Source organism: Physeter macrocephalus, chromosome 12 (assembly GCF_002837175.3).
Source record: "Physeter macrocephalus isolate SW-GA chromosome 12, ASM283717v5, whole genome shotgun sequence".
Lineage (NCBI taxonomy): Eukaryota > Metazoa > Chordata > Mammalia > Artiodactyla > Physeteridae > Physeter > Physeter macrocephalus.
The window spans coordinates 72,661,099-72,686,545 of record NC_041225.1 but is presented as its reverse complement, the minus strand read 5'-3'; positions in this window follow the sequence as shown (position 1 = coordinate 72,686,545).

Here is a 25,447-nt window from a genome sequence, read left to right as displayed (position 1 = left end):
TGTATCCATTCAGCCAGTCTACGTCATTGGGTTAGAGCATTTAATACATTTACATTTAAGGTAGTTGTTGATATGTATGTTCCTATTTCCATTTTCTTAATTGTTTTGGGTATGTTATTGTAAGTCTTTTCCTTTTTCTTGTGTTTCTTGCCTAGAGTAGTTCCTTTAGCATTTGTTGTAGAGATGGTGTGGTGGTGCTGAATTCTCTTAGCTTTTATTTGTCTTTAAAGGTTTTAATTTCTCCATCAAATCTGAATGAGATCCTTGCTGGGTAGAGTAATCTTTGTTGAAGGTTTTTCCCTTTCATCACTTTAAATATCTCCTGTTACTCCCTCCTGGTTTGCAGAGTTTCTGCTGAAAGATCAGCTGTTAACTTTATAGGGATTCCCTTGTATGTTAATTGTTGCTTTTCCCTTGCTGCTTTTTATACTTTTTCTTTGTATTTAATTTTTGATAGTTTGATTAATATGTGTGTTGGTGTGTTTCTCCTTGGATTTATCCTGTATGGGACTCTGCACTTCCTGGACTTGATTGACTATTTCCTTTCCCATATTAAGGAAGTTTTCAATTATAACCTTTCAAATATATTCTCAGTCCCTTTTTTTTTTCTCTTCTTCTTCTGGGACCCCTATAATTCAAATGTTGGTGCATTTAATGTTGTCCCAGAGGTCTCTGAGATTGTCCTCGATTCTTTTCATTCTTTTTTCTTTATTTTGCCCTGCAGTACTTATTTCCACTATTTTATCTTCCAGATGACTTCTCTGTTCTTCTGCCTCAGTTATTCTCCTATTGATTCCCTGTAGAGAATTTTCCATTTCATTTATTGTGTTGTTCATCATGTTTGTTTGCTCTTTAATTCTTCTAGGTCGTTGTTAAACGTTTCTTGTATTTTCTCCATTCTATTTCCAAGATTTTTGGATCATCTCTACTATCATTACTCTGAATTCTTTTTCAGGTAGACTTCCTATTCTTCTTCGTTTGTTTGGTCTGGTGGGTTTTTACCTTGCTCCTTCATCTGCTGTGTATTTCTCTGTCTTCTCATTTTGCTTAACTTACTGGGTTTGGGGTCTCCTTTTCACAGGCTGCTGTTTCGTAGTTCCCGTTGTTTTTGGTGTCTGCTCCCCGTGGGTAAGGTTGGTTCAGTGGGTTGTGTAGGCTTCCTGGTGGAGGGGACTGGTGCCTGTGTTCTGGTGGATGAGGCTGTATCTTGTCTTTCTGGTGGGCAGGACCTAGTCCGATGGTGTGTTTTGGGGTGTCTGTGAACTTATTACGATTTTAGGCTGCCTCTCTGCTCATCGGTGGGGTTGTGTTCCTGTCTTGTTAGTTGTTTGGCCTAGGGTGTCCAGCACTATATCTTGCTGGTCATTGAGTGGAGCGGGGTCTTAGCATTGAGATGAAGATCTCTGGGAGAGCTTTCGCTGTTTGATATTATGTGGGGCCGGAGGTCTCTGGTGGAGCAATGTCCTGAACTTGGCTCTCCCACCTCAGAGGCTCAGGCCTGACACTGGCCAGAGCACTAATACTGTGTCAGCCACACGGCTCAGAAGAAAAGTGAGGGGAAAAAAAGAAACAAAGAAGGAAAAAATAAATAAATAAAATATAGTTATTAAAATAGAAAAAAACATTATTAAAAATAAAAAAATTTAAAAGTAATAAAAAAAAAGACAGAACCCTAGGACAAATGGCCAAAGCAGAGCTATACAGACAAAATCACACAAAGAAGCATACACATACTCGCTCTCAAAAAGAGAAAAAGGAAAAAAAAAAAGTATATATATATATATATATATATATATATATATATATATATACACAAAAGGAAGCGAGCAACCAAATCAATAAACAAATCTACCAATAACAGTAAGCTCTAAATACTAAACTGAGGTAACCATAAAACCAGAATCAAATTCGATGCAGAAAGCAAACCCCCAGTCTACAGTTGCTGCCAAAGGCCACCACCTCAATTTTGGGTTGTTTCGTTGTCTATTCAGGTATTCCACAGATGCAGGGTACATCAAGTTGATTGTGGAGCTTTAATCCACTGCTCCTGAGGTTGCTGGGAGAAATTTCCCTTTCTCTTCTTTGTTCGCACAGCTCCTGGGGTTCAGCTTTGGATTTCACACCCCCTCTGCGTGTAGGTCGCCTGAGGGCATCTTTGGGGATGTTTGAGGTCTTCTGCCAGCATTCAGTAGGTGTTCTGTTGGAGTTGTTCCACATATAGTTGTATTTTTGATGTATTTGTGAGGAGGAAAGTGATGTCCACGTCTTACTCCTCTGCCATCTTGAAGGTGCCCTTTCTGATTTATTCTTTTGTATCTTGAATCTCATACTGTAAACCATCACCAGACAATATAAATGACAGAAATATTCATACTGACACTAATACATACAAGCATTTGTTGAAAATTTATTATGTGCCAGACTCTGGGATATGCACTTTACATGCATAATCTCATTAATCATCAAAATCACTCTCTGAAGGGGATTCCCTGGCACTCCAGTGGTTAGGACTCTGTGTTTTCACTGCCGAGGGCCCTGGTTCAATCCCTGGTCAGGGAACTAAGATCCTGCAAGCCACAAGGCGTGATGAAAAAAAAAAAAAATCACTCTCTGAAGAATAATATTGTTATCATCATTTTATAGCACAGCAAACTGAGATGTTGAAAGGTTAGACAGTTTCTCAAGGTCAAAAAGTCAGGGAGCTAGGATTGAATCTAGGAATATGATCTCAGAGTGGGCACTCTTCATTTACTGCCTTTGCAAGCATTGTGGGGTTTTCTTTCTTAGAAATCCAAATATCTGAGTTTACTTCCTTTTACTCCAGGTCAAAGTATTTAAAATTGACTAATGCCACTTGGAACTGAACTAATCATGCTAGGTCCTCAATGCAGATCTGAGGGCACCAGGCCAGCAGTGAGGGATGTCCTGGCTCCCCTTGAGAGCTTTATACACTGAAGTCAAAGATGCCTTCAGAGCACAGGGAACTCCACATTGTTTGGCTGGAGTTGGACTTGGGACCAATTAGGCCTTGAAATTAACCTAACCTAGAATAACATATCTTAAGGAGGCTCATTCTAGCCCAGAATCACAATGTTGCAAGGGTATCCTAGTTCTCACAACTTTAGGAGGTTTAATTTTTCGAAGCAGTTTTAAAATGGTACTTTAAAGAGTCTTATAAAGCCTGGTGAAAACTCAGTGAAGAGAAGCATGCGTCAGTGTAAAATGTTAGTTTGTGCTAGAATTGACCTCTCAAGTTAATCCCTGGTTCTAAGACCTGTTAGGGACCTATAAAGTAGGCTCTAGGTCATGAGGAAGACCTTCACTTTCGACCTTTTTCTTCTAACATCATTTGGGCATTTCATTACCTCTCTCCTTCACTGCTATCCAGAGTCATTAATTATTTCATTATGTATTTCATGCATGCTTAAAATAAAAGGCTCATCTAATTGGCTCATATCTGAAATTTCTCCAGCTTGAAGGGAGAAGATAAAGTAGGAGACAGAGGTTCTCAGGTCGAGGAAAACTCAGAATGGGGACATTAGACAGGCTGGGAGAACAGGAGTATAACATATTAACAATCTTGCTCATTCATGATTTCATGCCATTGACAATTTATCCTCAGATAATGAACTTTATATTGATTTTTAAGTGAAGATCTGTTTTAATAGTCATAGGAGGAAAGTCTCTGAAGAAAATAAATATTACCATGACAATTGTAGGTGCAAGAGAAGCATGTATCAGTGAACTGTTTAGAGTGGAGGGAAAGAAGGCACTTTCATTTTTATCAGAATGAATCTATAGAACCCTTGGCAGTCACTTGTCTTGCATTGACCTTGGCATCTAGCAATGTTCTAAGTGACTTGATTTCTCTCTGCATCCTTTCTTCTGTCATCTCTCCTAATAATGGCGTGATGTGAGAAGTAACAAACAGCACTATAGGCAAGAGCACTGGCAACAAGGCTCAACCTTCCAAATTTAAGATATATCACCAAGTCCGTGACACTTAATCATTTTTAATGTGTATCCAAGCACATTGTAATAGCTTATCAGTGCCAATGATGTAACTCATGAGAGTAAGTTAAAAATAGCACATGGGCAATTATGCAGCCTTCACTGGACTATGCATATTATCCTCAGATTGCCCTGACAGCATGCTGTCCTGGAACAGTTCCAGAGAAGTCATTTCTTTGTACTCTCTGCCGTCAGAACATCCCAGAAAAGCATGATTTCAGGTTCTGGTAATATGATGCTTCTACTATTATACAAAGCTCAGAGTTCATGGGACTTAGAGATAAGGTAATCGAAACAAACTCACAAATCGCATTTGGTTCATAAAAAGCTGAATCTCTCTAGAATATGCCAGGGATTTACTTTTACATTACTCCACTTCAAGGGAAAATATGCTGAAAACACTTATGTCCATGCTATGGATGAATAATGGTACCAAGTGATTCAAATGTCTATTTCCAATTTCAGAAGTTCAGAGTTCTTAAGCCTCAAGTAGGATGAGCTGATATTCACTCCAATTTTTCAGACCAGGGAGCTGGAGTCCACAAATAGCTCAAGATTCTCTCTGCCCCACTGAGCAGCTTTCATTTAATAAATGTTCAGTATTAAAAGCATCCAAATGTGTGCTGATCTGAAACAAATCTAGAATGCCTGCTTCTGATCTTTGCCTTTGCTTTCCGCAGTGACTTGAGTGATTCTTTTCCTGGCTTTCTCTGTTAGGTAATGCTGGCACTGACCAAAATCTCATTAGAACTCGGTGCACAAGGAAATCACCCAGAGCCTTCCTCAATTTCTCAATATGTAAAATGAGACACACATTTAAATATATGACTTTAACTATTGAAAGTCTGAAGTCTGAAATGCCTAACCATCCCTCTTTTCTCCACCCTTAAAAATCACCAGTTATTTTATGTTGTCTTTTTAATCTAAAAGGAATATTTTTATATTTGAAGACAAAACGGTTGATTGTTAAACATCTTTATCGAGTAACAATTTGCATACCAAGATATTCACTCACTTGCAATTCAGTGTTCTTAGTAATGTTACAGAGTTATTCAACAATCCCCACAATTTTAGAATATTTTCCTTAACTTTAAAAAGAGTCTTCATGCCTAATTGAATTGTCTTTGCATCCTTGTAGGAAATCAGTTGGACATAAATGTAAGTGTTTATTGCTGGACCCCCCAGTTGTATTTCATTGATATATGTGTCTATCCTCAGGCCAGTGCCACATAGTCTTACTCCTCTTTTTTTTTTTTTTTGCGGTACACAAGCCTCCCACTGTTGTGGCCTCTCCCGTGCCGGAGCACAGGCTCCGGACGCGCAGGCTCAGCGGCCATGGCTCACCGGCCTAGCCGCTCCACAGCATGTGGGATCTTCCCAGACTGGGGCATGAACCCGTGTCCCCTGCATCGGCAGGCGGACTCTCAACTACTGCGCCACCAGGGAAGCCCGCCACATAGTCTTGATTGTAATAGCTTTGTAGTAAGTTTTGAAATCGGGAGGTATGAATTCTCCAACGTTGTTTTTTATTTTTTAAGGTCGTTTAGGCTATTCTGAATCTCTTGCATGCTCATATGAAAGTTAGGATCAGTTTGTCAGTTTAAGAAAAAAAAAAAGAAGCTGAGATTTAGACAGATTGCATTGAATTTACGGATCAATTTGGGGAGAATTTTCATGTTGATATTAAGTCTTCCAGTCCATGAACATTGAATGTCTTTCCATTTATTTAGGTCCTCTTTAATTTCTTTCTATGATATTTTGTACTTTTTAGTATATGCCTTATATTTCTTTTGTTACACTTATTCCTAAATATTTTATTCTTTTTGATGCTATTGTAAATGAAGTTGATTTCCTAATACTATTGCCAGATTGTTCATTGCTAGTGTACAGAAATACAATTGTGTTTGTAATTGATTTTGTATTCTGAAAGTTGCTGAACTAATTTATTAGTTAAAATATTTTTCTGCATTTCTCACATTTTTTTATATACAGATTATGTCATCTGCAAATAGAGATAGTTTTACTTCTTCCTTTTCAATATGGATTACTCTTATTTATTTTTCTGGCCTAATCGCCCTTTTTAGAACCTTTAGTACTGTGTTGAATAAACGTGGCAAGAGTGGACATCTTATCTTGTTTCTGATTTTAAGGAAAAAGCTCTCAGTCTTTCACCATAAAGGATGATGTTAACTGTGGTTATTTTGTAGATATCCTTTACTAGGTTGAGGATGTTCCTTTCTATTTCTAGTTTTCTTAGTGTTTTTTAAATAAAGGGGTGTTGGATTTTTGTCAAATGTTTTTTTCTGCATCTGTCGAGATGATTGTGGTTTTTGCCTTTTAGTCTATTAATATGTTGTAATTCACTAATGGATTTTTGTATGTTGAATGAACCTTGCATTCCTGAGATAAAACCCATTTGGTTATGGTATATAATCCTTTTTATATGTTGCTAGTTTGTAGTATTTTGTTGAAGATTTTTGCATCTATTTTCATAAGAGTTATCACTCTATTGTTTTCTTTTATTCTATGTGATTCTGTCCCATGTAACGCGTTGGAAAGTGTTCCCTCCGTTTCTATTTTTTGGAAGAGGTTGTGAAGCAGTGGTGTTCATTCTTCTCTACATATTGGCTAGAATTCACCAGTGAAGGCTTTTGGATCTGGGTTTTCCTTTGTAATGAATTTTAAAATTACACATTTAATCTCTTTGTTATAGATCTATTAAGATTTTCTATTTCATCTTAAGTTAGTTTTGGTGCTTTGTGTCTTTCAAGGAATTTTTCCATTCCTTGGAATGGAAGTTATCAAATTTGTTGGCATATAGTTCTTTTCAGTACTCCTTTCTAAAGATCAGTAAATTGTTCCTTTCTAAATATCAAAGATTATTTCTGCAAGATCATGTTTCTATTTCATTTCTGACTAGTAATATGGGTCTTCTCTCTCTTTTTTTCCCTTGGTTTGTCAATTTTTTTTATCTTTTCAAAAATCCAACTTTTTATTTAATTGATTTCCAAAATTGTTTTTCTGCTTCATTTTATTTCCATTTTATTTGTATTTTCTTTGTTTCTGCTCTAATCTTTGTTATTTCCTTCCTTCTTATTTCTTTGGGTTTAGTTTGCTTTTCTTTTTCTAGTTCTTAAGATGGATGTTTTGGTTATTGACTGAAATCTTTCTTCTTTTTGTAGTACATGTGTTTACAACCATAAATTTCCTTCTGAGCATTGCTTGAGTTGAATCTCATACGTTTGGTATGTTGTGTTTCATTTTAATTCATTAAATTTTTTTCTAATTTCCCTTGTGATTTCTTTGACCCATTAGCTATTTAAGCTTGTGTTGTTTAATTTCCACATGTTTTTGAACTCCCCAAATTTCCTTGTTATTGATTTCTAATTTCATTCCATTGTGGTCAAATAACATACTTTGTATATTACAATCCTTTTAAATTTATTGAAGCTTGTCTTATGGCCTAGCATCTGATCAGTCCTGGAGAATGTTCCATGTGTACTTAAGAAATATGTGAATTCTGATGTTTCGGGGTGAATTGTTCTTTAATGTCTTTTTTGTCTTTAAAATGTTGCTCTAAAGAGCAGTTGAAGTTTTATATATTCTTGTTGATCTTCTGAATAGTTGTTCTATTGATTCTTGAAGTCTCCAACTATTATTGTTGAATTATCTATTCTTCTTTTGTCCATTTTTCCTTTATGAATTCAAAGCTCTGTTCTTAGGTGTATATATGTTTATAATTGTTATGTTTTCCTGGTGGATTGATCCTTTTTTCATTATAATATGTCATTCTTTATCTCTATTAACACTTTTTTAAAACTTTAATTTGTTTGATATTAGTACAATCACTCTTGCTCTCTGATGGTTGCTATTCACATGATGTATCTTTTTCTATCACTTTACTTTCAATTTATTTGTAGTTTTAAATCTAAAGATTGCTTTCAGTAGACAGCACATGGTTTTTGGTGAATTTTTAAAAAGCCAATCCAGTATTCTCCTCATTTGATTGAATTGCTTAATTCATTCACATTTAATGTTATTATTGATATGGTTGAATTTATGTCTGACACTTTGTTTTCTATATGCTTCATCTTTTTATTTCCTCCATTCTTCCTTTACTGTCTTCTTTTGAATTAAGTGAGTATTTTCTAGTGTAACATTTCAATTACTTTAATAATTTGTTATTTGTTGTAAGTAAAATAATGAACCCCAAATGATGTCCATGTTCAAATCCCTGCAACCTGTGAATATGTCACCTTACATGGCAAGAGTTAAGGATCTTGAGCTCAGGAAATTATCCTGGCTTATCTGAGTGGGTTCAATGTAATCATGAGGGTCCTTGCTACACCCCTCTTATTCCTTCTGGTGGCTGAGGGGGATTTTTAAGATTGTATACCTTCTCTTGATCCTGCAAACCCAGGCTGAGTGATCCTGCAAACCCAGGCTGAGTGCTTGAAGCCTCCTGTTTGTTTTTCCTAGGGCAGTGCCCTGAAATGGTTAAGTTTGTGTGTCTCCTACTGATGGCCCAGTTTGGCAGTCCACAAGTGAGGCATCCCGACTAGCTCATGGGAAGACTTCTTGATGGAGTCTGCACCACAGTTAATAGAATACATGGCCCTTTGTTGATTTCTAAGCCCTCCTCGCTGTAAGTCCTTGCTGCTCTTCTCTTATCCCAGCCTCTTCCAGCCACTCACTCATGCTGATCCCCCTCAGTATTCTGGATGGGGTGAGAAAGAGGTGGGCCAGTGTCCCGCACAACTGGGGAAGCTAGGCACTCAGTCACTCTGCTCTCACATTCCCCCATGGGAGGGGTTAAGAGCTGAGAGGGTCTCTCCTGGCACTAAACTGTGCCACCTTGGGGGGAAGGGTGATGCAGGTAACATAAAACTGTTCATTTTACCCTCTTCAGTGAGTCTATTCTGTGATCTTTTGCTCCAGTGATGTGCTGGAACTTCTCTGCTGAACTGAACTCCCACAACAATACTCTCATCTGGGGATGGTTATCAAAATTGGTGCTGTGGAGAGATGACAATATAAAACTCCTATTCTGCCATCTTGCTGACATCATCTATACTAGTTTTTAAGTAGTTTGATTATCAGTCTTTAGGGTGGTGAACATATAGTCTTTGGAATTACTAATCTTTGACCCTGAGTTCAGCTTTCTTATTTCTTTTCAGCTGACAAATATTTTGCCCTCTTCCTGATATTTTAGTTATTGTGTAGTAAGTTTAGCAGTTAGATTTGATTTAATACAAAACCATGGCTGAAATTTAATAAAGTAATATTTGCCTTTTAAGCCACAGATTCTTCCTCACCACCCAAAGACAGCCAAAGTTAGACCTTTCTCCAGCTGCTCCTATTGTGAAGGACAGTATAACTTCATAGGAGGTGTTAACAATTCTAAACATAGTGCTAAAGAAATTCATTTTACTCCTCTTTTGGGAGGTGCTGGTGGGAGTAGGGAACCAATTAACAAGGAGAAAGGGGGTAATTATTAAGTGCATAAGAGTTTCCCAAATCAAATTAGCACTTAAACACAGAGGTGCATGGACTTCTCATCTTTAGACATATCACATGTTCCATTTTTAAAATGATGCAATGTCCCCATACTGAGGAGATTTAATTTGTAATTGCAGAAGATTCCCATTCTTATGAAAAAAGTAAAACCCTATTAGTAAAGTCAGTAAATTTGGTAAGTCTATTAAATTCAATCCTGGAAATTACCCTTTTTTCTTTTGTTTTCTCCCCTATTCGTCTATATGCATTAAAAATACATATTTATAGGTTCTCCTCTTGGGTATTTCATTCTTTCTCTGGTTCTGGGAAATTCCTTTGTTGGTTATTGTAACATGAAGGCTCCTCTGATTATTTAGTTTACTCCTTTCTCATTTGTCTCTGAGTACTATTTTATTACTGTTTTATCTTGAGCCATCATTATAGAGGTCCTTGAGAATTTTCCATCCTTTCTTAAATTTCTGCTCTTTGCTGGATGTTTTTAAGCCTACATTATACAGAAACTTCCCTACCTACCCCCAGGCTGCTTTGTTGTAGCTGGAAAATGCTCCCCAAATGATTGGTATAGGGCTGTTCCTAGTGCTACAAATTTAATTAATCTTTGCTGTTGCCATACTTTCTTCCATGCTTATAGCTAATGACTTCCTGTTGGATAAACTCATGACTAGATCTTTATTTGCTTTCTTGAGTTTTGGAAAGTAAGGGTTCTCCTCTGTGAAGTTCAATTGCTTTCTGAAGACTTCTGGGCTCTGTCAGTGACACAGAATGTGGTTATCTAGTTAACATTCTGAAAAGCAGTTCTTGAGATCCTGTTGTCCTTTTTAAATATTTGTCATCCTGGGTGAATTTTCATCTTTCAAATAATCAATATGTGTGCATCTCTGTAATAAAAATATCTGCAAAGAATGTAGCTGCAAAGGGAACTTGGCTTACCAGCCTTCATCCACTTTACTGCCGCAGCTGCACTTTATCCCGATGTTTGGAGAAAACCCTATTAACCCTCCCTACAGCATACTGACTCCTGAACTAGTCCTAGTCTCCCTTCCTTGCAGTGTCAGTTTTTCTTGGGGAACCCCAGTGGGGAGAAAGGGAAAAGTGAAGAATGTATGTGCCACTGTGTGTAACCTTTCCTAGTTCCTGTTGCTCCTCTCACCTACCTCCATGTGCCATTTGGAGCCTGGATCATCACCCATTGTCCTGCTCTCCCTCCCCAAACCATCTCTGTTCTTTACCTCAACATAAGCTCCCACCCAGTGTCTTAACAACCTGAGAGCCTCCTGTGTTAATTAGGTGGGAAACTTTCAATTGCAAATTAAGTGTCTTAGAGCAAACTGATAAACAGTACTGGGTATTTCATTTCCTGTCACAGAACTGAAAGGTCCAGGACTATATGGCTTCAGGCCAGTTTGATCCAGGTGCTCATATTCTGTCATTGAAAATCTGCCCCTCTCCAGCTCTATATTCTCATTACAGTAGTCTTACATTTTGACTGTGGAACTTGGCTAAGCAGGTTGCTTTCTCCTTTTTAACACACAAAGGGAAAATAATTCACTTTCCCCTTGGTCATTGCCCTACAAGCTCATCTACCCTCACCTGTGAGCAGAAGAATACTCACTGCTTAAAAGATGGGGAAGATGTGTCTTTGGGGCATGGCTGAGTTAGATTTTTCAAAAGCATTTTCTCACAGAAGTCTTGTACTTATTTACACTTACTTAAGTTCTGCCTTGTTCCAAAAATGATTTAAGGTGGAAAAGAAAGATTGTTGTACATGGCAGTGAACCTCAAAGTGCTTCTGAAACTGTATTTCACATAGTTTATAAGTCAAACAGATTTCTGTGGATGGTCTGCCCAGTGTCCAATCACCATTTTTAACATTTCCTCTAAGGGGCATGGGTCCCAACTGAAAAATGATTTACAGACGGAATTTATGAGCACAATCGGGTCAGACTTACAGGGAACTGCCTTTAATTCCTTTCCATGTCAATGGCTAACTGAATTTCACTGGGCATTCTATGTTTGATTTTCTTATTATGTTCGTACAAGTGCCTTATTGAATGAGCATTTGGTCCCCTTTTTCCAAGCCAGATTCTCAGTCTAGATGAATCATATTGTTCCTTTTTTTAGCTAGCTTATTACTTCGGGATTGAAATTTCATGCGTGTACAACACTATTGACTAATTTCTGCTAATGCACACATGCTTTTTCCCCCCAAATATAAAATACATGAAATATGTATTGCCCAAATACCCTCAAGGCTTATCACTATGTGGAAACACTGAGTTTACACTAGAATTTACTCTCAATCCCTGCTTAGACATTGTCTTCCCTACTCAAGCAGGAACTCAGCATCTCAGAAAAATCTCCTTACCACTGCCACTGCATTACTCATAAAAGCATTCTTGAAAATTCTTAGGGAATATTCTAATATGGGTTTGTAAAGTCTATGTTCCCCTAGAGATCCATTCTTTCACCAGATTTCTCTGTTTTAAGAGAGTGGAGTCTGAAGCTAAACTACCTGGGTTTGAATGCTAGTGCCACCATTTAGCTTGTGACCTTGGGCAAGTTGCTTAACTTCTCTAAACTTGAGCTTGTTATCTGGGAAGTGGTGATTGTTTTAAGAGATAATGCATTTGGAGTTATTGGTGAGTACCTGACATGTGTTAAGTGCTCCATAAACATTAATCTCTACTATTATCCACAGTATCTTCTGCTGCTTCTTCACTGTTTTAAGGTTCTTGCTGAGTATTAAATACGTGATTCTCAAAATCTGCAAATCCAGGGGCCATCAGAAGGGTCAGTACCATTTTATATTTATCCCAGAAATGGAGAGAAAGGTCCTGCTCACATTTGGTTCAAGTGCTTTCCTTGGAGCAGGTGGGGGTCAAGGTGGCTCAAGATCTCTTCTAGTTTTCATCTCTCCTCTGGGCTGTCATGCGTCAAAAGTTACCTTTTTGTGGGCACTCTTCAGCTCATGAAAATCAATCAGTAGGACCTGAAGCCTGAATGGAGATAAGGGTAGGCACTAAAATCTAGTCCAGCCATGTAACAACTTCAGTGACCTCCCTCTACCGTCCATCATGAACTCTGTACATTGGAAGGAACCATTTTGCCCATTGCACATTCTACCCATAACTTGTCTTAATTTTAGTTGTCTGTATATTAAGTGAGTTAGTGGACTGAATTCATGTAATTCAAGTCAGAACCTCTGCACTTGTATAGACAGTTCAGTGTATTTTATTTTATCAATCCTACAAAGCATTCTGCTTTTTTTTTGCCTTCAGAAAATATTTAAAAACAATTTAGTTAAGTGAAATAACTTGATTATTTCTAGAACAAAAGTGACAATGAATGTAGTAAATACATTTTAAAAAACTATTCAAACATTTTAACTTTAGAATAACTATTTTTGACCGACTTAATATTTTATTTATTTTAAACCAGCTACAGGATATGCAATGTCTTATTTTAAAATTATTTTAAGATCACCAGAACAAACTAGACCCATGTGAAATCTTTTTAATGGGTAACTAGCCACTATTGAAAATATTTGGAATATGCTTCAATTTTTGATGTCTTATCAATTTAGACAAGTGTAGTGTCATGATTATGTAAGAGGACTAGGGGTAGTTTGCCTAGTTTGAATTCTGGTTCTACCATACAGTAGATGTGTGTCTTGGGCAAGTTACTTAGCCTCTCTCTATTTTAGTTTCCCCATCTATAAAATGGGGATAATAATAGTCCAGATGTCATAGAATTGTTGTGAAGATTAAAATAGCTAATATATATTAAGTGGTTACAGTGCCTGGTACATAACAAGTACTCAAAAATTGTTGGCTATTATAGTTAACTATGCCAAAAATAATGGACAAAAAGAACATGATTTTGACTCACTTCATATTTATTAAGCATCCAACTATGTAATAGGAACTGTGCTAGATTAAGGACTAAAAGGCAACTAAGACAAGATTCCTGCCCTCAAGAAACTAATAGTATTGTGTTCTAAAATTTTTAGATGATTGTCTCCATTAAACATTTCATTCTGGAGAACATTCATGAACGAAGCTTATCAAAGAGATGAAATTTGAAAAGGAAAAAGGTATCTCTTCAATAAATGAAGAATTTTCTAAAGTAATCTTTACTGCATAAAGAATTTTTATGCAGTAATCTTTATTTTTTTGTTCAAAATATCTAGATTTCAGGCAAATATGGCTATTTAGATGAATAGCTTTAATGGGATCAAGTGTCTAGGAAGAGTTAATGCAGATGCAGAGAAAGCTCTGTGCTTTATTTCTCCTAGAATTCATTAAAATAATTTTAAAATTAGCCTTTTGAAGATAAACAATTTCCATTTTTAATGCAACCTCTTATAATTAGCATTTTCACACTTATTTAGCATTTTCTTCCTTCAAAGAATAGAAAGCGTTATTTAAACTTGAGTGATACCGCTAAGTTTAAATAACTAGGAACAATACTTTTCTATCTTTTGCATAAAAGGCATGTCATTTTCTTAAAATTCATCATCATCAAGAATTCTTAAAATGACACAAATTGGGAAATAATTTAGTTTCCCAATTATTACTGAGAATTTATTAAAAAGACTGCTAGTCAATCTCTTGGGATAAATAGAAGTGAATAGATAGGAAGGGTAAGTTTTGAAGAGAAACTGACCTTGTGTCAGTCTCTCAACCTTTCCTTCTTAACAGATGAATGTCATTTGCTGCGTCAGTGGTTTGAAGTCAATAACCATTGATACTTTCCTTTGGGACCTCTTGTACTTACAAAGGCAATATTTTAGAATGAGGACACAGTCTGCTGATGAGTAATTAAGTATCTCTAATGATGATAGGAAGAAATTTTACTTTGAAGCTCTAAAATTCAAAAGAATTATTGCTGCTCTGTTCTTTTTAGTAGTTATTGAACAATAATGGGGCATAATTCCCAAGTACACTGAAGGAAAAAAAGGTTATAGCCAAAAGGAATTTTAAAATGCTTGTGTTCTACAATATACTACCCTCGCTCTGTTTGGAGAGCAATTTCAAAATGCTGACCCTGGTAAGAAACTTGGTAGAATAACACCTTTTCGAATGAGCCTGTTCATTTATGTCTAGGTCAGAAAGATGCAGAAGTTTAGTTTTCAGCCCAGATACATTCTCAGATATAAAATGTGTTTTACTCTTTCATGGTACCTTGCCTTTGGAGTCTTTACTAATTGGTTGCTTGCTTTACCTGGGCAAATTATGAACATTGACCTCATGGTCAGTTAAAATCTTCTACCATATGTGGCACACAAGTGTTGGCCTTTTAATAATCACTTCTTGGGCTTCCTGGTGGCGCAGTGGTTAAGAATCCACCTGCCAATGCAGGGGACACCGGTTCAAGCCCTGGTCCAGGAAGATCCCACATGCCATGGAGCAACTAAGTCCATGAGCCACAACTACTGAGGCTGCGCGCTAGAGCCCATGACCACAACTACTGAACCCGTGTTCCACAACTACTGAAGCCCATGTGCCCAGAGCCTGTGCTCCACAACAAGAGAAGCCACCATAATGAGAAGCCTGCGTGCCGCAATGAAGAGTAGCCCTCTCTCGCCGCAACTAGAGAAAGCCTGCATGCAGCAATGAAGACCCAATGCAGCCATAAATAAATAAATTTATATTTAAAAAAATCACTTCTTTATTCTTTTGTCCTCACATTTTCCTAGTGGCCATATACTATATAAGAAAAATGATGGAGGATTTGGATAGATCCTCAGTCTTTGGCATTGAGGTCTTAACAGTATTGCCAGACTTTGGTGTTAAAGACAGTTGGACTGGACAACTCATGGGTCTAATTCCACAGGGTAATGTTGCTTTCATCATGAAAGTGTGAATACTAGTTCCAAGTAGGAGCTATCAGAGATGGTGGTAACCCCCAGTTGGGTTACAGGGACCTGGAGATATGGCCCATTGAATATGAGCTTGTCTGCTTAAGGTCTACTTTTACCTTTGGGTTTTTTTTTTTTTTTTTCATTTATTTATTTATTTTTTGCCAAGGTGAAAGTGATTCCTGTAACTGAATATAAAGTATGTGGCTAAGAGTTCTCCTTGCCCCTAAAAGTTCATTTTATAGTACGTGCTAGAGTTACTGTTTAGGTAGTTTCACCCTTGTGCCTCATCTCTACCCCCCCAAAGGAATTCCTCTTAAACTGAAACAAAATGGAATATTAAAAAACTTGACTGGATGATACAGCTACAATATTCTCTGTAGCGCCCTGTCAAAGCATTTGTCACACCATATTGTAACTTAACTTTTTATATAACTGTTATAACTATATAACTTTTAGAAGTTATAACTATATAACTTTTTATAACTGTCTTCCCCTCCAGACTGTGACCTTCTTAAAGCAGGGATTGTGTTTACTGCTATTTCATCAGTGCCTAGCATAAATTCTGTCATATAGCAGATATTTAATGTTCAATAAGTGAATGAACCAGAATAAAATAAATGAATGAATGAGTACATTTGAAGTAGATCACTTCAAGAGATATTTTGTTAATGTGTACTGCAGAGATGGCTCCTAAATCCAGTGAGAAAGCATGATCTTTCTCAATCTAATCAATAAATGAACAACGTAAAACACGCATATGGATGCTGTAAGAACCAGTTGCTTGAACCCAGAAGAAGCATCACGGAAGGGTATGAATGTTTTTGGTTTGCAGCCGTTGTGTTTTTGAGATAGTTAAGTCCTATCCAAAGTGAATATATTTTCCCCTATTATCAGAGTTGGTTTCTGAGTTTGGTTGTTATGAATCAACTCCACAGAGTCTGACCACCTTCTGAGAAGCTGATGAAATTGAGAGCCTGGGAATACCCTGGCAGTCCAGTGGTTAAGACTCCACGCTTCCACTACAGGGGACATGGGTTTGATCCCTGGCCGGGGAACTAAGATTCCATATGCCACATGGTGCATACAAAAAAAAAGAAAGAAAGAAAGAAATTGAGAGCCTGGATCAAGAAACCTTGGCTTAAAGACATATCTGCGTAGCCAATCAGTATCACTCAGATCCATATGTATTTCAATTCAGAGTGTTTATAAACACATTAATTTTACACGAGCCTTGTACAGTAAGTCCCCTACATATGAACGAGTTCCATTCGGAGAGCAAGTTTGTAAGTCCAGTTTGTTCATAAGTCCAACAAAGTTAGCCTAGGTACCCAACTAACACAATCAGCTATATAGTACTGTACTGTAATAGGTTTATAATAATTTTCACACAAATAATACATAACAAACAAACACAAAACATAGAGAAAACATTTTTAATCTTACAGTACAGTACCCTGAAAAGTACAGTAGTACAGTACAACAGCTGGCATACACGGGCTTGCATTCGAGTGAACAGGCAAGAAGCGTTACTGACTGGAAGAGAGAGAGGACGTGGGAGATGGTAGAGCTGAAGGATTGTCAGCAACGGGAGATGGAAAGCAAGCTGCAATTTCACCCACACCTGACGTTGATGGCACAGGTTCTGGTTCCTTGCTGGATTCAATTCTATCTACCCTTCTGAAAAAATGATACAGTGATGTCTGGTTAGTAGCTCTTTTTTTCTCGTCCTAGATGACACGGTAGTACTGGATTGCATTCTGAACATTTTCTGCAACCTTCGTGTACAGTTCTACGTTCGGGTCCTATGCCTCAAAAACTAACAGTGCCTTCTCAAATGAAGAAAATCCCCTTGCCATTTCCTGCATCGTGACTCTCTTCAATTCTTCAGTTACTTCTTCCTCTTGTCTCTCTTCGTCCTTTATCTGGGCCTCCAATTCCATCAGGTCTTCATTAGTAAGTTCCTCCTGTTGCACGGCAGCAGTACTGTACAGTATAGTACACAAAAGCACAACACTTGTAGAGGATGCACGCATGTGACGATGTATGTACACCAGACACGTGAGCTAACTTACATGATCAGACATGCGAACACATGTACACATCTTTGAAAGTTTGCAACTTGAAGGTTTGCATGTAGGGAACTTACTGTATAGTATTATTCAATTTAAATCAAATGAATCCAGAGAAATTTAGCTTGAGTTCACCTATAAAATGGCATTAATCACAATTGGAAGCAAATTCCCATTAAATATGTGTCGATACCCTGATTTAATTCATTATGAGATTTAGTCATCTCATTGACATCCCATTTTCTTAAGTGAAATGACCAGGTAATAAAACTTGATCTGATTGACTTCATTGGTTTGGAAATTAACTTATGTATATAGTTATGAGGCTCTATAGGAGACTTGCTCAAGGTCAAAATAAAATTTGACTAGTTAGAACAGTCATTTTGAAAAAATTCTTTTTATTCCCTCTTGAGTCCTATAATGAGCATATAAACACAAAACTCTCTGTTTAAGAGATAGGAGCCTCTTGAGGCCAATTCTGTTCCTTTGACTGATAGAAAGGAAACCAACATATACTAAGCAACCACTCTTCACCAAATGATATGTGAGATGAACAGATATAGACCAGGTTGTGCACTACTAGACTTTCACGGAGTCTTACCACTGGACCGCCAGGGAAGTCCCAATGTACTACTAGACTTTATATATCTGAGTAGGTGAGCAGCATGCTGTGCTTTCACAATAGGTTTCTCTGTGATTTCTCATATAATCCAAGTTTATTCATTACAGAAATATATGTATATGTATACACACACACATATATATATACACAAGTATATATTGAGTATCTTCTATGTGTAATCCAGATTTCGAAGATAGCAAATCCTAAATTAAGCTATATAATTAATACAATCCTCATAAAATACCAACAATTTGAGACATATGACAAAATGATATTAAATTTAAGTAGGAGGCATAAATGTTCGAGTCTATTCTTAAATCCAATAGAGTTTATATTGTTGTTGGGAGAGACACAAATGTAAGCACACATAAAAGTAAAATATATAAATTTTAGGTGGTGAAAAGTGCTCTGGAGAAAAGTTAAGCGTAATAGGTGGATATGGAGTACTATTGGTGGGGCTTTAGTTTTAAATAAGGTCTACAGAGAATACCAATGAAGTCAGTATTATTATTTTCATTTTATCTTACACTTCCAAGATTTGTCCGTGGCTATCTGATATTCAGTAATGGTTCAGTAAGAGTTTGGTTTGGGTACTTGAGATATTTAAGTTAAACTCCATTGCAACCATCCTGAAATATAAAATCAAACCAAAATAAAACAAATGTCTCTGATAACAATTCATGAAATCTGTTAAATACCTCATTGGTCAAAAAGAAAATCAAAACCTTGATTGTGCAATGTTTGTAAAATAACAAAAGTAAAAACAGTAAGTTTCAGAACAAATAGGATATATCTACTCTTAATTACAGCACAATTCCCATAGTCTTAAACTCTTAATTAAGAAAGATTAAGGGCTTCCCTGGTGGCACAGTGGTTGCGCGTCCGCCTGCCGATGCAGGGGAACGGGGTTCGCACCCCGGTCCGGGAGGATCCCACATGCCGCGGAGCGGCTGGGCCCGTGAGCCATGGCTACTGAGCCTGCACGTCTGGAGCCTGTGTGCCGCAACGGGAGAGGCCACAACAGAGGGAGGCCCGCATACCACAAAAAAAAAAAAAAAAAAAAAAGATTAAAAGGATGAATTAATTATTTAAATCAAGTTTTTGAAAAAGATCAACAAGTGGGAACTAAGGAAAGTAGAAGGAATTATTTATAAAAAATGAAAGCATAAATCTATACATAAAGCAGAACCTATAAATGAATTCAAGACCTGGTTCTTTAAAAAAAAAAAACAGATAAAATATATTAGATTTGAAATAAAAATGAGGAAATAAACAACTGCACATAAAAAATCAAATTAGTTATAAATGAGTATCTTACATATTCTCTCTAATTCTATTAGAAAGCGTAGACAAAATAAAAGCTTTTCTGATTAAAAAATCCCATAAAAACCAGAATTAACTCAAAAAGATGTAGGAAAACTAAATAGTCCCTAAATCCAAGGTAAAAATTGAGAAAAGTGTTAATCCCCAGAAACATCACACTTAGAAGATTTTACATATGAAGTCTTCCAAATACTTTAAAGCTTTAGAAATTAATAATTCTAATTATGTTAAATAATTTTTCTCATATAAAAAGTTTAAACTGATATCAAAATCTGATTAATGATAATAGAAAGGGAAAAAGAAAAATGAACCACTTTATTAACCCATGAACACAAAAATGCAAAACACATTATTGGCAAATAGAATTAGAGCTATATGAAGGATGACTTAATTTTGGAAAAACTAGTGATATAATTTACCATATTAAAAGATGCAGAAAAATATGATCAATTTAATAGATGATAAAAATGCAGTTGCTTTAAAGCAATATTTATTTTTAATATAAAACTTTAAAAATGGAAATGGAAACTTCCTTAGCATGAGATAAATGCATGCCCAATTCAAAAGCAAGCATAAGGCTAAATAGTGAAACACTAAGATACTCCTGTTACACTCAGGAGAAATACAGATATGCTCTTTTACATCATTATCATTTATTATTTTTCTGGAAATACAGACATTAGATTCATTAGACAAAAAATAAATTTAGATTTATAAATATTGGAAAGTATGGGCTAAATTTTAATTTTGCAAATGATAACAATTTTAAACTTGAAAACCCTAATAGAATCAACTAAGAACTAGTATAAAAATAATTTAGTGAAATAATGGATTAAAAATAAATAACCAAAAAGTTTTCTATATACAAAACTATCAATTTAGAAACACATAGTTTCTATATGTTCTATATAACAAATGGAATAAGAAAAATAGTATTACAAAGATATATTCCAAGGAGATATTCCTGTAGTGAAGAACTACATCTGCATGGTAAATGAACATGAAAATTAGGTATAGAATTCCTTACATGGATATATGTCGTTGTTAACGAATTTCAAGAATGAATAAATAATTATTCAGGCATCAGAAAAAGCTAATCACCTCCAAAAGAGACAAAAATCCAGACAGACCTCAAACTTCTTCATAGCAACACTCCATGCTCAAGTATAAATGAGAATTGTCTGCACTGTGCTGTCCAATATGATAATCACTAATTATATATGGCTTTTGAGCTCTTGAAATGTGGCTAGTTCAAACTGAGACATGCTCTGAATATAAAATACATGCTGGATTTTGAAGACAATATAAAAATTTTTTTAAATCTCATTAATCATGTTTTATGTTGATTACATGTTAAAATGATATTTAGACACATTGGGTTGAATCAAATATATTATTAAAATTAAAAAACGTAATGGAATAAAATGTTTAATATATAATATCTGCAAATAATAATGTGTAGAACTAATGTGAAAAAAAACTAAATCTTTTCCAAGGATAGTAAAGAAGTATCAAATAAAGAGAAAGACATACTTTGGATAAGAATAATCTATGTAAAAAATGTATATTTTTCTCAAATCTGTACATTTAATATACTCCTTTCAAAATACCAGCAAGATTGCTTTGAAGAAAATTTGCAAAATGATACTAAATTTCATTTGAAAAGATAGTGAGATTAAAATGAAAGATTGTAAATGGGAAGAATAATGTTGGAAAATAAGCCCTACCAGATATTAACATAAAGTATAAAGCTAGAGAACTTTAAAGAGTTGGTCACTGATTTAAGAAAAGACTGAAGAGTATGGAAGTAAAAGTCAAAATATATGAAGATTTAATACATGATAAAGGTAGGATTCAAATAAATGGGGAAGGAATGGATTATTTAATAAACAATGTTCAATAAATTGGCTTAACATTTGAAGAACTAAAGTGAGATCTCTACCTCACTTCTTACACTAAACTGAATTTCAGATGAACCAAACATTATAACATAAAAAATAAAATCATAAAAGCAATGGCGTAAAACATCAGAATATTGCTGTAGTAAAAGCCTTCTAAGCATGACACAAAATTTAGAAGTCGTAAAAGGGAGACTGATAAATTTGAGGACATAAAGATTAAATCCTTCAGTCAAAACAAAAAATTGAAGTCAGAACATGAATGACAACCATGGGAAAAAGTAATCAGAAAAGCATATGAGAAAGGGCTAATTTTATTTTTATGAAAGGATTCACAAGTTAGTAAGAAAAAGTAGCTCAACCCTATAGAGATATGAACAAAAACATAAAGAGGTAGTTTACTAGGATGACCTTCACAACACATTTGTAACAACCACACACACAAATTCTGGAAACAATCTAAATATGTGTCAATTATGATTCACACAAATCATGAAGTATACTGAAAAAATTTTCCTTTAAAAAGGAGGTGTGGGCTTCCCTGGTGGCACAGTGGTTGAGAATCCGCCTGCCAATGCAGGGGACACGGGTTCAAGCCCTGGTCCAGGAAGATCCCACATGCTGCGGAGCAACCAAGCCCGTGCCTCACAACTACTGAGCCTGCGCTCTAGAACCCACGAGCCACAGTTACTGAGCCCACAAGCCACAACTACTGAGCCCACGAGCCACAACTACTGAGCCCTTGCGCCACAACTACTGAAGCCTGCACGCCTAGAGCCTGTGCTCTGCAACAAGAGAAGCCACCGCAATGAGAAGCCTGCGCACCGCAACGAAGAGTAGTCCCTGCTCGCTGCAACCAGAGAAAGCCCGCATACAGCAACAAAGACCCAACACAGCCAAAAAATAAATTAAATAAAAGAATACAATAAATAAATTTATTTTAAAAAATGAGGTAGGGCTTCCCTGGTGGCGCAGTGGTTGCGCGTCCATCTGCCGATGCAGGGGAACCGGGTTCGCGCCCCGGTCTGGGAGGATCCCACACGCCGCGGAGCGGCTGGGCCCGTGAGCCATGGCCGCTGAGCCTGCGCGTCTGGAGCCTGTGCTCCGCGACGGGAGAGGCCACAACACAGGGAGGCCTGCATACCACAAAAAAAACAAACAAACAAACAAAAATGAGGTAGATTTTTTTAAACTGATATGGAAAAATATCCAAACTACATTATTGTATGAATAAGCGACCTAAAAATATACCCAAATTTATTTTTACCTGTGAAAAAGCAGAGAATTTCTAACAGCTATCTCTATTAACATTGCAGTAGTGTTAACTTAGTGCAAAGTGTAACAAGTTTGTTCTATGATAATAGTTGATTATTTCAAAAGTCATCAAATTAGATAGAATTTAAAGGGAGAAGAAAGGGGAAGATAAAGACTGCAATGCACATAATTAAATGCATTATATTGATCTCCTATAAAACGTATTTTGTTACTTTTTTAAAGAGTATTATGTGAATTTAACATTTTGTTTTGGAGATAGGTATTTTGAAATAATGTAACTCATTGTGTAACTTTATAATAGACCCATATAAAACATGTAAAAGCTAAATTATTCAGTTTGCTATTCCACTGGATTCCAATACCATATTTTAATGTAAGTATAAAGAGTCTAATTTAAAAACAGAGCCTTTTACAAATTACTGTTTTTTTAGCTTCATGATTAATTTTTCTATAGCTGTTCTTCTTTCAGAATAAAAGAATAGTTATCTTAAATTTCTCCATAGTTGTACCTATTTCATCTTTGTTTCAAAATTTTAAAAAGATATGAGTAATTCTCATTCCTTCCTTCTTTGTAGAAATATTATTTAAAAAATACTCTGCCTTCAAATATAAATTAAATATAAACCAGAAGAATAAAATTTATTCAGCCATGAATTAATAATAGGTTACTAAGAACTTGAAAATTAATTCAGCACCAGGTTAAGTTTTATCCTTTTCCCCTTTTTTCTCAAATCACTTTTATATAGCCACATTTTAGTGAGCAAATAGAAAGTATCACAAAAGAAATTATTGTGCTAATTCTGTTGCTAACAGCAAGGCCCTAGGTAGTTTCAACCATTTAAAGTGGCTTCTATTTTTCCACAGGTTATTTGGAATTGGTTTATTATAACCAGGTAGGATGACACTATCCTTCCATTTTCTACCTAAGGACGTGGGAACCCAGTTTAGAATTTGTCATCACTCTGAGGTGAATCAATTCTAGAGCAGAGTGGGTGCTGGGAGCCCTTCAGTTCTTCCAATTTTCTCTCTGGTTTCAGATTAGCATGGATGCCTCCAACTTGAATCTACCATCACAATTCTTTACTTCAATGAGAAAACTCTTGGAAATTGAATAAAAACTTTTAATGAAATGAAGTGAATGTACTTATTTGAGGAAAAAAACACTTTTTTTGCTGTGACTAATTTTCTCTATTGCCAAATTTTCTGAAGAACATGCATCTGTAAACAAATGTCTAAAAACTTGGTGGGAGAAATTAGTTTGCAAATATCAGAGTTAAAAAAAAATGGAATACTTATACCTTTTTTTCACTAAAAATCTTCCCTAGAGCTAATTCATATTCTAATTAGGATGGTGAATATCCCAGAGGGAAATATATCCCAAACTTGTTTGACCATGGAAGCTATTTTTTTCCCCTATAGAACATGTTTAGTAGAACAAATTTGGGTAATACTGATAAGAGCATATCTTTGGACATTAAAAAAAAAAAAAAGAATTACCTTAATAATTTGACTTACAGCACAAATCTCCTGCTATATTAAAACAAATTTATACTTTAGAAAGTTAATCTGTAATATCACCTTTTATTGGTATAAGAATAACACATTTTAGGATTTTAGTTAGAGGCTTCATAACTAACTGATAGAATTACTACACCTTGGAGGTGATGCTGTCGAGGACTTTGTTGGCCAAGTTGCTGCTATGCATTTGTTTGAATAGAGCTTTGCTAATCATCAAAGGTGCTGTGCATGATGGCTGGGCCTTGTTATGGTCTGTAGGCTCTGTCCAAAATTTCAGTCACAGAGGCAGTCTGGATGTGAAGGCTGGCTCTAGAAGCCATGCAATTTACCCAGCCTCAAGCAATGATTATTTTAACTATGCAATGAGCAGAAGAAAAAAAAAAAGAGAGACATTTTCATATGTGAACACTAAGTTCTGTTCACTCTTGGAAGGCTCAATACGAGTACAGTGATGCCTGTGATAAATTTTAAGCTCTAAGTTCCTTTGTCATTGCTCCTGGTATTGTTAGGGAATTTAAAGTGTCACTGTTCTTCTGGTCTGAGGTTTTCCTTAAATAGCCCATTTATTAATGCTTATTTGAGGGAAATTTTAAAATTCTTTTCTATTTTTCCCTCCTGCATATTTGAAGTCAGCTTAACGTTGTGAGGACTCTCAGGCAGTTGGATTATTCTGCTATGTCATTTGGCGGCTTTGTTTTCTGCTTTGTCTACATACCTGTTAAATTTTGTCTAAATGACAGATTGCAGAATTTTATTATTTTATCCAACAGATAATTTCACTATGTTCTCTTCTCAATTTCTGTGATCTACCACTTTCAATATATGTCTACAGAAACCTTCACTCTTTACTGTGTCTTATATGCAGCAAATGGGAGATTCGTTCAAATTTGTAAAATTTCTTAGATTCTAAAAACATCCTTGATATGAAGAGGAACAGAATTCCTATTATGATTCAAATAAGCAGAAGGGATGTAAATGATCTGAAGCAGGTTTGTAAGTTTAGTTGGTGACTGTCTATGTGATGTAATTTCAGGGATCTCACAACACTGAGATAAAATGACTGAAAACATTCTGTTCTGCATAATGGGATGTAGAACAGAATCTGTTCTACAGATTCTGTTTGTCTTAAGCCCTTTGATCAGTCTTGAAATGTGCACAGACCTTCAGTTAGATATGTAAACATATTATATATTAAGGATTTCAAGCAAATTGATTTAAGAGGAAGATTGAGTAGGGTAAGAGACTACAGGAGGATTTGGGATAGCTAATGTCGGAAGCCGAGGAGAAGGCCATAGAAGAGAAGAGGCTGGGGACACCAGACACAAACAATTCCCTTTGATAAATGCCAGCT